The 15,110-nt window shown below is 35.1% G+C and overlaps 1 protein-coding gene across 3 annotated transcripts in view; it reads left to right on the top strand.

The window, feature by feature from the left end:
* LOC118271687 (long-chain-fatty-acid--CoA ligase 5) overlaps positions 1 to 15,110 on the top strand; it is a 56,903-nt gene that overhangs the window by 11,101 nt on the left and 30,692 nt on the right. The window contains exon 1 of one of the 3 annotated variants that reach the window (XM_035587834.2): positions 10,766 to 10,964. The exons of 1 other annotated variant lie outside the window; for it this stretch is intronic. The gene's annotated coding sequence lies outside the window, so the exon portion shown is untranslated. Of the gene's footprint in view, positions 1 to 10,765; positions 10,965 to 15,110 lie in introns of those variants that run through there. One more of the 3 variants, XM_050693620.1, reaches the window with a different exon arrangement.

The following is a 15,110-nucleotide window of genomic DNA, read 5'->3' on the forward strand; positions in this document are numbered from 1 at the left end:
ACAATAGTGACTCTTTTTCCAAGTAATTTTAGAACTTATATTCAATTTGATCTTCTAAACCTGTTTTTTATTTATCAGAAATATTTATTTTCTGCCACTTCGAGTTTATCTAATTCTGTAAGCCGAAGCGTCAAACCGAAAACATGAGTTGCAGCGGTCGTCGACCCCTTAGACTCCGGTCCTGCCTCACAGATGATATGATTCGATAGATAACTGTATAGATTTTTTATTGCTTCCAAATCTGGGTTATGCATTTGATTCGTGATCATTTTTTGCTCCTAAACAGTCTCTTATACTTTGTAACTGTTTGGATATGTGACGTGGCCGACGTCATTTCGTAGTTGATCGTATACATTGTATTTTATAGTTGCTATTTTTTATCGTGTAATGAGAAATATACGCGTCATCCTGCGGAATTGGGTGCAAGCTACAGGTTGTTAAAGTTTTTATCGGAATGTTTCTTGGGAAAAATCGCCGTTTTTACAACAATCCCCCTGCGTTTGTACGTGTGTCATTATGCTGCGCTAATGAAAGAAATGATATCTAACGGGACACTGCAATTACTTTAATGGTTTTAAACTAAAAGAAAGGAAGGAAACGGAATAATTTTAGTCAATTTCAAATAGAAATTTTTATACTTTTTGCTTGAATAAATTATACAATTTGTGAAATTTTAAAATCCTCTGATTCTTCCTGGTGCCTACCTAATACCATCTTAGTTAAATATGAAAACGGTTATTAACTGTACAGCTGTAATGTAGTTAATGACGTCATTATACAATTAATAGCATAAAAGATAAAAGCGAAGTTTGACAACAGAAAAGGATTACCGGACAGACAGTATTATTTATATGTGAATACAATCTGACAGCGCGAACAATGGTCAATAAGACTTTTTGTTTGATTTACAACGAAGTAGGTCACAGGCATCACATAACTGCTCATGACACAACACTCCCGCGCAAGTTCAACACTTTGGCAACGAGTGCGTATGCGCACAAAATTTTATTAACACATTGCAGACACGCAATTAGGTACAAAGCTATTTTCGGAGTGTGAATTAAACAAACAAACACGTCGAAAATAGCCTGTATTGTTGTAGACAATGTTTTGAATTTTCAATTACGAAATCGGATGCAAGTCAAATGCGTAGAGAATAAACTCTGCTAACACGTTGTATTCTAGTTCTAGTCTTGTTCATTGATGAATACTATGAACAGTATGATCTAATTTGTTGATGCTATACACGTGTGTAGAGTACATCGCCTCTACAAAGGCTGATGATCTATGTTTCGGTGTAGGCGCGCTGCCTCCATCTGCGGCAGGACCGTTATTCGACACACTAACCGCAAACCGGGAGATTAATGTAACCAGTCTGCTCCGGCGCATAGAGGGCGGTTGTGGCGGTTCATAGTTTTGTATTAAAATAGGTCGAAGAAAGATGCTCAGTTTTACTATTGTTATCATGCCTCTGCTTTGTTTGTCTCTCTTGAGCTGCAAAGGGCCTGTTCATCTGTATCTTCTTTGAATTACTTTTGGTAAATTATTTTTGCTACACTGTGCTTTTTGTTTCTATATAGGCTGTCCAGGAGCACTTCCGTGGTACTAGTACAAAATTGCTCTGATTTACAAAAATAATTCTGAGAAAATTCTTTTGCTTTATTGTAAAGATTCATTCAACATAGCCTTATACAAGAATTTGCAATTGCTATGAATATTATTTCAAAATTATTACTTTATTGTTGCAACAACATGCGTCTTCATTATCATTTCCTACCAATGCATTAGGGTATAATGTTACACCTATACGTCTATCCGAAGGGGAAACTAAAGGTAAGCGTCCACAGGCCTGCATCGTGCGCATCGCACTCATCGCACGCAACGGATTTTAGTTTGTCTTGTATAGAAACACATACAACAGCCTCCACTGAACCGCATCGTACGGACCACATGATCTGTTAAATAAGATCTTACAAACTTCCATCACACATTCGCGTTTGAAGTTCCCCACCAAATAGTCAAACCAAACCTCAACACTTGAAAACCCTCATTAATTTAACTAGCCTAACAATAACACATTTCAACCAAATCCCTAACAAATTAGGAGTTTCCTTTATGACTTTGCGTCCATGCGTACATATGCATAAACTATAAAATAGTTTATGACTTCTGACCGCTTTGCCGAGAAATTAGCACATTATCTTGTCTCCTTCGGGCATACCTGCATGTTGAATCATACGGTTGTAAAGTTTGTAATGAAGTTTAGAAACAAACATAATATTACACGTTTTAGTCCCCGAGAGGCTACGTACAGTTTTGCTTATCCACATAACTAACATAACACCTACGTTTCACCAGTTTTGGTATAAGTATAGGTAGTGACATTTTTATCTGATTTGGATCTTCTCTATACGTATCACATGAGAAGTGACACTAAAATTATTATACTTAAAATAGTTCTAACAAGCATACTTGATAACTAAAGAATGTTACGAGACTGAAGTTTAACTTACTCAAACGCTCCTATGGACACATAGTCGAAGTCGCAGGCAGAAAATATGTATGAAGATCTGTACGGTACATAATAAAGCAAAATAAAATTGTTAATCCTAGCAGTCCTTTTTTAATTATTGCAAAATATTATGCCACATTATTTCGAGAGTTATCCTACAGGTGTCTTTTATGGTCCATAAAATTAATTCCGAAATTGTCTAAATGGTCTAAACTGGTTTTAAATTTAACATAATCGGTTAGTATATCTAGCATAATTTGACATGATGGTGTAATATGTACCGTTTTAAAATATTCTAAAATTTTGTATCTTGTGTGTTTGGTTGTATATAAACAAAGCATTTTTACACACATGTAATTTATACTAATGGTTTGATATTGTATTATACGGAAAACGCGCACTTGAATTTAAACTTAAAAGCAATCAACCGATACCTATATTTCAATATTCCTTGGTATACCCATAAAACTTGTTGTCACCTACGCAGGCCTTAAAAATACTATATTACCTATAATAACTTAATAATAAAGGCGTCGAAATAAAAATTTTATTCATAAATTCACACGATTGAGTATTTCCTTACGACAATTGCTTACCGTTTTGGAAGCTGAACACAATTATGCTCGAGAAATAAATTATATTTTATATTATACCCTTCAGAGTTATAATCAACCGATGACTTGCTTGATTGTCTTAAATAGGAATCACCGGATTGGCAAAAGTATTAAGTTTATCGACCTCCTACTCAGAAGAGCTACGGAGTTTAAAATGATGACTGTACTAAGTAATAAAGTAATTGATGTAGTGGTGAAGGTGTATATTAAACTAAAGAAGGTATAAGACCTAGGGACACGTCGCATACTTAATACATACCTACAAGGACTTATCTAAATACTCCCTTACACAATACAAGCGATAGATGCTGCAACTTACGCGTAACTTATTATAAAATGTATTTTAACAGACAAAGCTATTTATTCCAGGTTGAAAGACCAAAGTGCATTATTAAAATATCATTAAAATAATTTACGATGCGGTTCAATGTTGCAAATCAATAAAAATCCGAGCGAAAATATGAGACATTTCAGGGATCAGAGTGGGAACATTAATCTTAGGATATTTTGTCCGATTTTCCTTGAAGAAGCAAGGAATACTCGTATTTATAAAGGACACGTTTATCGTGTAGTAGGTACCTAATATAAAACAAAATCCGTACTTCCAGAAAATTACATTTAAACTTAGCTGGTCAAAGTCAAAGTCAAATCATTTATTTCAATTAAACCATAATTATGTATTTTTGAAATGTCAACACAAAGAAATAAATAATGCTCAGCCTGTGCGTCAATGAAGCTAGGTGCTCTTTCCAAAGAGTAACTTCGAATGTAGAAGAACGAGCAAGAAACTCGATTCGTCCAGCAACTTCTGCGTCTTGTATTCACCAATAAGGTTTTTTTTTCGCAGTTCTGGCTTGTAACAATTACATGTAACAGCAAGTAACCTAAACTTTTCGAATATTGAAATTCAAAGTTCCTTAAAAATAATACGTTATTTTTCTTTGACACCATGTCAATGTCAGTGCCGCTATGAAATAGTAGAGAGAATAGTTTTACGCTAGAACATATTCGCATTTTATTTTAATTGAATGTCACTTTTGACACGGACTGTACACGAGAAACTTGATATTTTGCAATATCCCTTTTAAATGCAAGTTACATTATTTTAGATTTTATTTTGTTTGAAGGGCCATTATAGGTGTAGTATGTTTGTTTGTAGTACATAGTAAGAGATAAGTGTTTTCAATCTGTTTTTAATAGTTCTGTGGATAGTGGGTACTTCGTTTATGTTTCGGGAGGAAAGTAGTGTTAGGGAAATAACTTCTTCTACTTAACCATTAATTTCTTGTTGTAAATTATTTCTTTACTAGAGTGTTCTATGACCAAATTTTTTGCATTGAGGTACTTGACCTGATCACGCTTATATTTTTCTCTGTAGTTCATTATTGGAATCTGGCGAAGATTTCAAATTATTTTCTTATCCTTAGTTATTCGACATTGCACACACGCTTGTACAATATTCGATATTTTATTTCAGTTAGTGTAACTTCGTACTTCGAATTTGGCATGACGAAATTGAAGTAGTCACTACAAAGTTTAGGCGTGGTCTCATCATGTACCGAAATAAGATAACAATGGTTATTCAAGATCCCTCACGTTCTCCTACACATTTATACTCGTTGTAATAGCTTTGAAATGTGGGCCAAGTTTGTCTCACTATGTCCGCTCGGCAAAGCTTAAAGCTCGACCGGTTGGTAGGTCGTTGACCTCGCAACCTACTGGCTGTTTACACCGTACAATTCACCAGATCGCTGGAAAATTACTAAACTATCCTTTACTTTACTCTCAGAATGTAATACCGTATTAAATACTACCAGGTAACTGCATTACGATGATAGCATTTCCATTAATAACTTCTTAAATAAGTACGCAATGAATATGTCTATATTCCTTATTAATAGATGCAGATCTGTTAACAATAAAGTCACAGCCAAACTGCGATACCAATATAAAAATATGAACGCATTAAAATAAATTGCGAAATGACATTTCTTTAGAGTTACAAGAGAAAATATCTGTGAAACTGACAATAATTTACCATGACTTTGACATTTATGTGTTTGCTAAGATTAGTATAAAACACGAGTATTTAGTAAAGCTACGAGTCTTATTACTGCTGGCTGTTAGACTCCTACTATTTGTTATGGACTTGTTTCGTCATTTCACTTGAAGCCATTGGTTTTACAACTTCTTTGAGATTTTTATATTACCTTTTTTCGGGTGTTCTACAGCAATTCGTTTTCATCTCTTTAGTACTTATTTAAAGAGGTGTTATTTTTATCTCTTATAATCATTGTATCTATATCTGAAACTGTCAATTTATTGGTAATTTTGCCACTTTCTGAACTTAAGTGGTCTTTTTATCGATCCTCACTCGTCAATATATTAGGAGTCATCATGCAAATCCCGAATGACTAACTGGTTTGCTATGTTTTTATAGAATGAAATGCTTATTTAATTTTATTTTTGTTATTCATTTTACATCGGTTACTACATGTGATGTCATTTTATCTTTGATATAACGGCTATAAAATGCTAAAAACCAACACGTTTTATGAATTTCAAATTAATATTAAAAAGCATTCTACAGTTATGATCGACCTGTTATCGAAATGGTAGTAGAGGATTATATTTATCTGGCGAGTGCACTTAGATACGTGGTCGTCAACGCTTAATTAACATATTTCAGTGGTACTGGCTAGGAGACACAGTGCTACACAGATGAAAGTGCGGAGAGTATTGAATCCCGCGCACTACGGACGATGCGTAGGTGCGTTCTGTGTCCGGCTAGTTGGAAAATGCCTCGTGTCGGCTTTTACGTTCGCGTTACATGACGTGCCGACTAGAAATGGCGACTGCTTTCGCATTCATCGCTTGCATAGAAGTGCATGCACAAGTTCAAGGCTGGTCGAGTCCCGCTTCCCATTGCATGTGCATACGCATTAATTCAGCTCACAAACACGACTACCACCATTGTCTATCACTCGAGAGCCGGGGTCGAGGAACCCATAAAGGATTAATGACACTATTGTGGGGAGTTATAATCGTGTCTTTCATTTTTCTGCTACCACCTGCGGGTATGCTTATTTCCCGCGATATGAGTTTACTGCTCAGCTGTAATTTCAGTGTAACTAAGTGTGTGGGTAGCCAGCCAATAAAATTCGATTCTATACAATTTAATATTGCCATTTCAATAAAGCTGCTTGTACACGTTACGATTTAACGTCATTCTCCAAGACAAGTAAATAGTAAAGTTGGATTGAGGAAAATAGTGGCCAGTTCTGGAATTATGATGCTGTTTATTTCAAGTAGCTTTTGTTTCTTTTTTTACTTAGTGTTTTCTTTATTGTATTCTGAAATTAGCATATAAATCTGATAGTACCGAGAATCGATACAGTGGATGACGAGGTTTAAATAATATAGTAACAACAGAATAATACATTTTTGATTCGCAATAAAACTTGATAGCTTTTACTCCTTTACGGTTATTAGGTACAATTCCTAGTCAATTTTGGATATTGGTAGAATAGAAAGGATTAATTTGTTTTCGCAGCTTAACGTTTCCCCAGGATTTATTACTAGAATCCCTACTATTTTACTCATTTTATCATGTTACCTTTTCAAAACATGAAACAATAACATTACGCATAGTATGGTAGGCACAAACAGAATCCTGTTCGTATTTAAATATTGGCTTATTAATTCAGACCTAATTATTATCTTGGGTACATTGGACCCATTAACGAAGTGCAGTAAAAGGAAGCTCTCAGTTTTAATAATCTTTAAATAGTCTACGTTCGTATGCAAATATTATGTCGTCATATCAATTAGGTGTTTATAGACTTCCTCTTTGCAATATCGTTGTGCATAATTTTAAGTATTTTGTTGTGGTAGGTCCGTGTTTGCGAACTTTGATGTTCGAGACGTGACTTTGTTCGCAAAAATGTTTGAACATTATTTTCACGTACAACGATCCTTTTGGGGACATATTGTTATGTCAGAAGTAATTTTGATGTCCTGAATTAGGTTAGAAGGACACTGATGCTTACAGCACAAATACTAGGCTTAAACATAATTGTTACAGTTTCTGATTTGAAATTGATTTAGGAAAAAAATTAAATAATAAGACGATATCATATTAATAATTGGGCCAAATTGGAATGCTTAATTTATATTACATTGCTGGTAGAGTGGCCATGAACTATAAACCAATAAATCAAAATTTTACACATAAAATAGCTAAGTTAAATCATTTATCATATATACATAACATAATTTATTGCATAAAACGGAAGAAATTATTTATCTCTGAAATCGAGTTCGTTTACAAAAAGCGTTCGGTTTTCCTGTAAAGAAATTCTCAGTAGCTCTAATAGTTTGGAATTGTGAACAATAAATTGCAAAGCGCCCCCTATCATTACCTACAGGGCGCTGAGTATCATTTCGAAGAACCGACAGGACTTTTATTTCTTGCATAGTGAAAATATTGTCCTTTATTTTTTATGCTAGCCGAGTATTGTAAAGGGTTTTCCTGTACTTTGAATTCAGTGTGGTAACTGTGGTATCTGTTTTCCTTGAATTGAATTGATCGTGATTACAAGCAAATATGCTTTGCTTCTACATGGCACAAGTCATACTATTTCCACGGGTAGTGTAATGGCTGATCCTCTGATAAACCTGACTCTTTAAAACTTTGATCTCCAACTAACCTGCAAAGCATAGAAATCTGCTTTGTAGAGTTGGCCCTTAGTCCAACAGTGGACTGTCATAACCAGTTGATGTTGTGTATAATAATTCTACAGGGTCTTTGACTTTATAACTTACTTACCTAATTCTTAACGTCATACTATATGATATCAGGCATCAAGTAATTTAACATTAAGGAACATACATAGCTCATGGAATAGTAGATGAGATGATAAGCAACTGCACATGAAGTCCAACCCATACACCATATCAGATGAAAAATCAAGCAAAAACACTGCAATTTCGAATGCAAATTGTCCTTTTAATTTATAAAACGTGAGGGAACAATTACTATAAGTCTTTGAACATCACCGTCCACACTCGCTAGCCTTGTGATTTAGATAGTCACCATCCAGGCGTTGCGCCAAACTGTTTACATACTGCACAAGATTTGCAGAATTTACTTTGTGCGACCACGAATAGGGTTGGCCGTTTGTTATTTCGAAATGTTTGACTAAATTATTATTTTTGTCTTTTAACTCTTGGGAGTGGTAGAAGGTATTAAGTAAATACATTTTTTCACCAGTCTTGAATTCTATCTTAAATGTAGTGTGCTTATTGACTTACTCGATACACATTCACTCAAACTAAAAGCCAGAGGATTGAACTTGACAGTCGCACTAGTGCCCCATTCGAGTAAAATGTATTAGTTCTTTCTTTTAATTTTTATTGATCTTCAGTACGTTTGAAGCAACGAAAATTGGTACAGTATTGGTACAGTCTACTCTATTTTCTTGTTGCCTCCAACTCCAAACTCATTTCACTTAACAAGATTGCCTTTACGATTAAACTCTGTAAGACGCCTGTCACTCTATTTTCGCCGACATCGCCAACATGATTGGCGTTTTGCCTTACTTTGTTTTGCCTTCAGAAGTAGACGACAAATTGCACATAGCTAAAGCACCTACTGCATTGTTGGCAAAATGCTCAAGTTCCTCTGTATAATTCCAAGTCAATTTGTTCTCTTGTCGTTTTGGGTAATAAGATACAGCTGTGTAAAATTTATTACATAGCTTCCTTGGTTTCAACCATGTTTGGTTGGTTTGAAAACAATATTCGTAATTATTATGCCCATTAAATAATTTTTCGCAGCATAGTTTGTCAAAACTTCGGTGGTTTCCTTTTGTGCCCAGATATTTTCAGTTCTCTATTTTACACAACTTTAAATAAGCTTTAGTTAAATTATTCTAACAAGCTTAATAACGTTTTTGGTTATAAAAACAAATAACACCAGCCTTCATAAAAATTCAACCGCAGCCCGGCTCTACAACGTTGATGAACATAGGCCTTTTTCAAATAAAACTACGCTCACTACGGTAGAAAAGCGGTTCATTGACCCCGGTCATTTTGTACCAATCACGTTAGCTGTACTCGGAACATGACATACATCACGTTCCTAAACATTTTCATTTTGTTTCAAATACAAATTAGCAGTGATTCTGCCAATACGTTCGGTCTATTTTGACGCCCTTGCAAATTGTGTGTCTGTGTGTTTGGCTGCATTGACACGGTTAGTGCCTGTGTCAATGTTTATATTACGGATTTCGTAAGAGTTGCGTGTTTATGTTAACGTTCGTAAACGTATCAATCAATAACATTGATGTCCTTTAGTTTTATGGTCTTATAAATAATACTGGATTATTATTGCTTGTGTTAATGTCTTTCGATAGTGATGTTGATTTGTTTAAAAAGTAAGGGTGTTACTCTTGTTCAAATAAGTATGTTGATTTTTTTTGTAAAAAAATTATCATATAAAGCTTGTATAGATTACATATTATCAGTTATTTTAGTTAACAGTAACACTATTAAACGCTTTAAATAAATCATTTCTCAGTAAAAGCTTTCTGGATGGCAGTCGGTCCGGGCTTAGCCATCATTTTTAATGTGCTATTGTAGTCTGACTTACTGGACTATTCGGTTTACCATGTTTCCTTATTTATGGTAGTCCTTAGAACAATTTACTCAAATATGGCCATTATTGACTTTTCCAGTTGCAGAATATTGCCTATATTCTGAAAGATAAATATCAGCTACTTATTTTGCATTAAGGGTGTGTTTTGATTGATAAAATATATTATAGTAATAATTGAGTATCGGTAACCCATTGGTTTATAATATAAGTAACTACTTTACCTTTCATAAAAATAAATTGCACTATAAGAGAGTATGATGCCGCTTATAGTATTCTGGTCAGCCTAGCTTAAACAAACAAAGCGCTTAAAGCCGCTTTATGATACAACTCGTTGTTGATTGTGGAGAAACTAGGTATATTTTGATTGCTATCGTATTCGCTTTATATCCAGGAAATGACAGGCTGTAAAGCTGCGAATTCGTACTCATACTTACGGATACATTCTAGTTACAAACAAAGTTGATATTTTCCATTTGATTTAAATTGATTTGGTGTTCTACCTTTCGTATAGTGTTTACTAAGTAATATTTACTGCAATATTTATTTCCTTTCAACAATCACAAGTTGCAATACCATTCGGTAGGCAAGTTGTAAATCTTTGAACATTTCAATCGATCAATCTCAATAATGTTATGTTCACGGTACCCGCTCTATTTCATCTCTGATTTCACACGATCCAAAACACGCGATCAAAATGCAGTCTACACGATATTGATGCTGGCTCATTTTAAAGTACCTATCTTTGTTATGCACAAAGAAGGGCCTACAAGGTTTCGCAAATTACTTCGTGATTCATTAATCATTACTAATTACGGATATTAAACGAAACCTTGGTCAGATTTATATGACACCCTTGCAAATACATCAATCGCTTTCAACACTGATGGAAGATAGCAAAGTGCGGGCCCGAGTGCTTACCGTTGGCCCGACCCGTAACAACTCAAAAGAGAGAGGTGGCTAGGCAATTGGTGAGACTGGGGGAGGCAGCACACGGCAACATGGAAGCGCATTGTCGCAACGGACGGCCGGCGCAACGGCCGCGCGTATAAGTCTGCGCACGCGCTTACCGCGATACCTACCGCTTCGGCCCAGACCGGTAGCTTTGACGACATATACGATACCAGTGACGATTACCCGACTCGCGATAACCGAAACTCTAAAGTGTTTACTAATTTTATAGGTAAAGTGTACGGGTTTGCCAGGACACAGTGTTTGTTTGTCGCCACTCGAATGTCGCAATGTTTGTTGTCGTGTTTTCTGTTGTGCGTTTTCCTATTTTGCATGTTGCCTTAATTTTGTAATTGTTTGAAATTGCAACTACATGCGTCATGTTGTTGATAGCGTTATTGTTTTTATGATTACACTTTGTTGCATTATGCACGATTGCGGCATCCAATCTCACCTGTATGCCATTTCGTTTTAATTTCTTTTTCTAGAAATTCGTCACAGTAACAATAAAGTAGATTTATAAGTCTTGCGCGTTTGAAAATTAATTATTTGTATACAAACAATTACAAATATTTGATAACATTATGTACTTAGTGATATTAATATATTTACAAATAAGTGACCTATATTTCACGTAGTTTGATCGTAATTTATTCAAATTAAAATACGCAAAATTATATTTATAAAAAGGTAACAATAGCACGCCAATAAATTGATAAGGTTTTATCGGTGGCTAACTACCTATAATAATTCAAATATACAAAAAGCGATCTAATGCAGTCGTGCTTGAGGCGATCACGACTTGTTCTAGCTGAGGTAGAAATTCGATAGCCATTGTGCGTTTGTGGGTCACCAGCGCTCTGAAGAGAATCTTTGTTCTGTCTCGCTATAAATTATACCCATATGCACTAAGAGACGTAACTCGAATAACTTTTATCACTTCAAGGAAACAGTCGAGAGTACTCAAAAGTAATGACGTAAAAGTCACTTAAACTTAACAACACACACTCATGTTTCGAATAGGATTGTTATACTGCAGTTATATCACTTGACAATGACACTGAACTTGATCGAATTGCTTTTTAATCTAGATTTCTCGAAACATCTGCCGTCGACGTAGTTTCTCCATAGAATCGGTGTAAGTCTGAGCGAGATGGGAAAAGGTCGTCTGAACCGACATTAGGGCCAAATGATACTGGTCGCTTCGTTAGTGCGCACCTGCTTTCTCAAGGAGGAAAAAGATGAATAAAACTCTCTTGCTATTTGAGGAAAAGGGAACTATAAATATAATGCAACTGACCTATGTTTCCATTTCTGCATATGGCTGCGAGTAATGAGAATGTTTGATTGATGGTCCCGCGTTAGTCATGCTGTGTCGCTTTGAACGTCTATAGAATAGAGATCTTATTATCCATTAATTTATGGTTTATTCTTGCGTAATTATTACTTTGTTAGTGATTCATAGCTCGTTTCAAAACATTTAGACACTGTCTAATTTAGATTTTACAGTTACATCTTATTAATTTATTATGTGCCAACATATTGTTATTAAGTATTTGAATTTCACGCAGTCTTATATTAATTGTCTGGTAGCCAATGCTGGCAATCTGTTTTCGAATTAATTAAAAACCTTACATACTTTTTCGTTTAACAATGTGATGACTTCATTAGCGATCCAATAATTGCTTACACGTTCCCATAATAATTGATAGAGAACGAACAAGTCCAATGAATTCTGAGCGAAAATGGCTTGGCGAGTACACCGTTCGTATTATTATTACTAATTATATTCATGTCATAGGCCTTGAGCACTGCCAAAGAAATTGCAACGTATTCAGTCATCGCGATGTCTCACGTCCTGTATAACGAAGATAAATTATCTAAAGTTACCTTGTTGTCTGTACAACATTCGAAGGTTATGTACAATTGAAGGGAACTCGATATAAAAGTGCAAAAAGATCAAACCCTTTTCTTAGCCGAGCTCGCCCCTGGCAGCAACGTTTGACCTTAAACTTTTAAACATTAAATTACATTCTTTACTTGATGGACCCTTCAAAATATTGTAGTTTTTATCGTCTGCAGCTGTGTCTGTAATGAATTGGATTTTTGATTTGACAGTTCCACATTATCGTACACGACGCGATGTGAATTTATGTACTTGAGATACAAAGTAGAAGACGTTTTTAGCCTTTGCTAATATTAGCCCTAAACGTTCTAAGAAACAGTAAAGACATCCTGCAGACATTTAATATCGTCATTTGACGATGAAGTCTGTACAATAAACAACATTATTGTCCTGTACATAATGTATGTACAATAGTAAAGTAGGGCCGGAGGCGCGTGTGGACGTGACTCACTTACCGTGGGTGTCTCATTTCGTATGCGCAGGCGCAACGCCTAGGAAGTGCATTCGTGTTCGTACATTGGTACTACCTTGCGTAACATTCGGTGCAAAATCGTTACAAAAATTATTAATTTCACAATATTATGTTATGTATATCTTGTTTCAATGACCGTGCTGGTTAAAATGGCGGTGCTTAGTCAGTGTTTCGTATTTATTTGGTTTCAATTAAGCTAGAGGTAAATCTAACCAAACACGATTCTTGATTGACAACCATAAAAAAATAAACACAGTCATTGACTTTTCAATAGTTCCGGATTCTTAGATTGGATCATTCGATACTGTAATTTTCATTTCGATTTTTTTAATAATTAAAATTGCCGATTTATCTGCTAAAATACCGTGTTAGGTTATTGACCAGTAATTTCTTTTAGTCATTATTCCTTTCTATCTTTAAAGCAATTATTTAAAAACTTTGTTCTCGAAAGTACATAGTCCGCTGCGAATAGAATGGCGATAGTTCGATTAGCATTTAAACAGTGCCGATCGACACATTAAGTTATATGGACGGCAATAAAAATGTTAATCAGTTTAATTACGTATTTCACCACGAGGATGTGTTTGTTTTGGTTAGTTAGACTTAGAATGCATACAAAATCAAAAACCTTTAAATAAACGTACGGCACCCGTTACCAAGATGCAGATCTCAAAAAATGCGGTTCCAATATCGGACGTTGTCCGGTTTGTCATATCACTTTCCATTAACGGTAAAATTTTACTACAAGTACGTGACTATGAAGTAATTAAAACGGTCCGCGTTTGACCGCTTAGCGCTTTTTTAACTGTAACCGGGGTTCTCTCGGAAAAAGTTGGCGGATGCCGAATTGACGACCTTATCAAAACACGCTGCGCTCCGAGGTCGATGAACTCTCGTTTTGTTGTTGCCCGATCTAGTACTACAATGGTTGTCGGAATTCCTATCGATGTATCGTATTATTGTCGTTGAATTCGCACTGCAATTGTGTACATCACAATGCTATTTCACATACCGATTATGTTCATTGGCCTCAGTACCAAGTACCATCTACTGTAAATGACAACGATGCATATTATTAAGCTTGTAAATAAATGAGGGTGATGACACTTGAATAGGCCTACGGTATAACAAGTTTCGATGACAGGCATATAATTTTATTGTTTCGTGAACCAGATCAAAATGTCAGAACCACCGTTAGGTGTGAATGTGCCGATAGCGGAAATACCTGATAGTTTTATTAGTACCCTATTGGATGGATTGATGGTATTCTTTAATGACGCTGACGGTGCAAGAATAGTTCCTGGATGTGGATAACAAATGCAGGAAACTTTTTTATGCGTAACTTCGCGGTTTACTGTATGCGGACGATAAGTTTAACTTACCTAGTTCCTACTTTAAATCCATTTATCGCCTTAAAGAATAAAACAATGTCTATTCATTTTGTAACTTTTTTGCAACGTAACTATTACACAGCTAGAGTTTTCGTAATTGAGATATTAGAAATGGGAAAATTATTTTTTTCCAAACATGAAATCAAATCTCGTATAGTTGCCTATATTATAGTAGTCGAGTATTTACTCAGTTGTCAATACCTACCTAATTGCAGTAATTCGATCAAATAAATTAAATTGCACATGTAGGTATTCAGGAGAATATCTATAATGAATCATGAAGCATTCTTCATAGCATATTCAATTGATTTGTTTACAAAATCATATCATATGTCAGCTACTAGCATCTGTTTGCTGTTTTCCATATCAATTCCGAGAACTATTTGTTGGTATTGCGTACGATGCATCGAAACTATCACGTGTGACGACCACAACAAAGATAAAAATGCTTTTCTAAGTATTTTCAAACAAAATTATACAATGGGCCATTATGTAAAATACTGTTATATGCTTTTTCAATGTACTTCCCACGGTGTATAAAGAAATTTAGCTGTTTTTAGGTTTATAATACCTAATTATGATTATACCGTTTTTCTTTTGTTGACTAAA

Source organism: Spodoptera frugiperda, chromosome 5, assembly GCF_023101765.2.
Source record: "Spodoptera frugiperda isolate SF20-4 chromosome 5, AGI-APGP_CSIRO_Sfru_2.0, whole genome shotgun sequence".
Taxonomy (NCBI): domain Eukaryota; kingdom Metazoa; phylum Arthropoda; class Insecta; order Lepidoptera; family Noctuidae; genus Spodoptera; species Spodoptera frugiperda.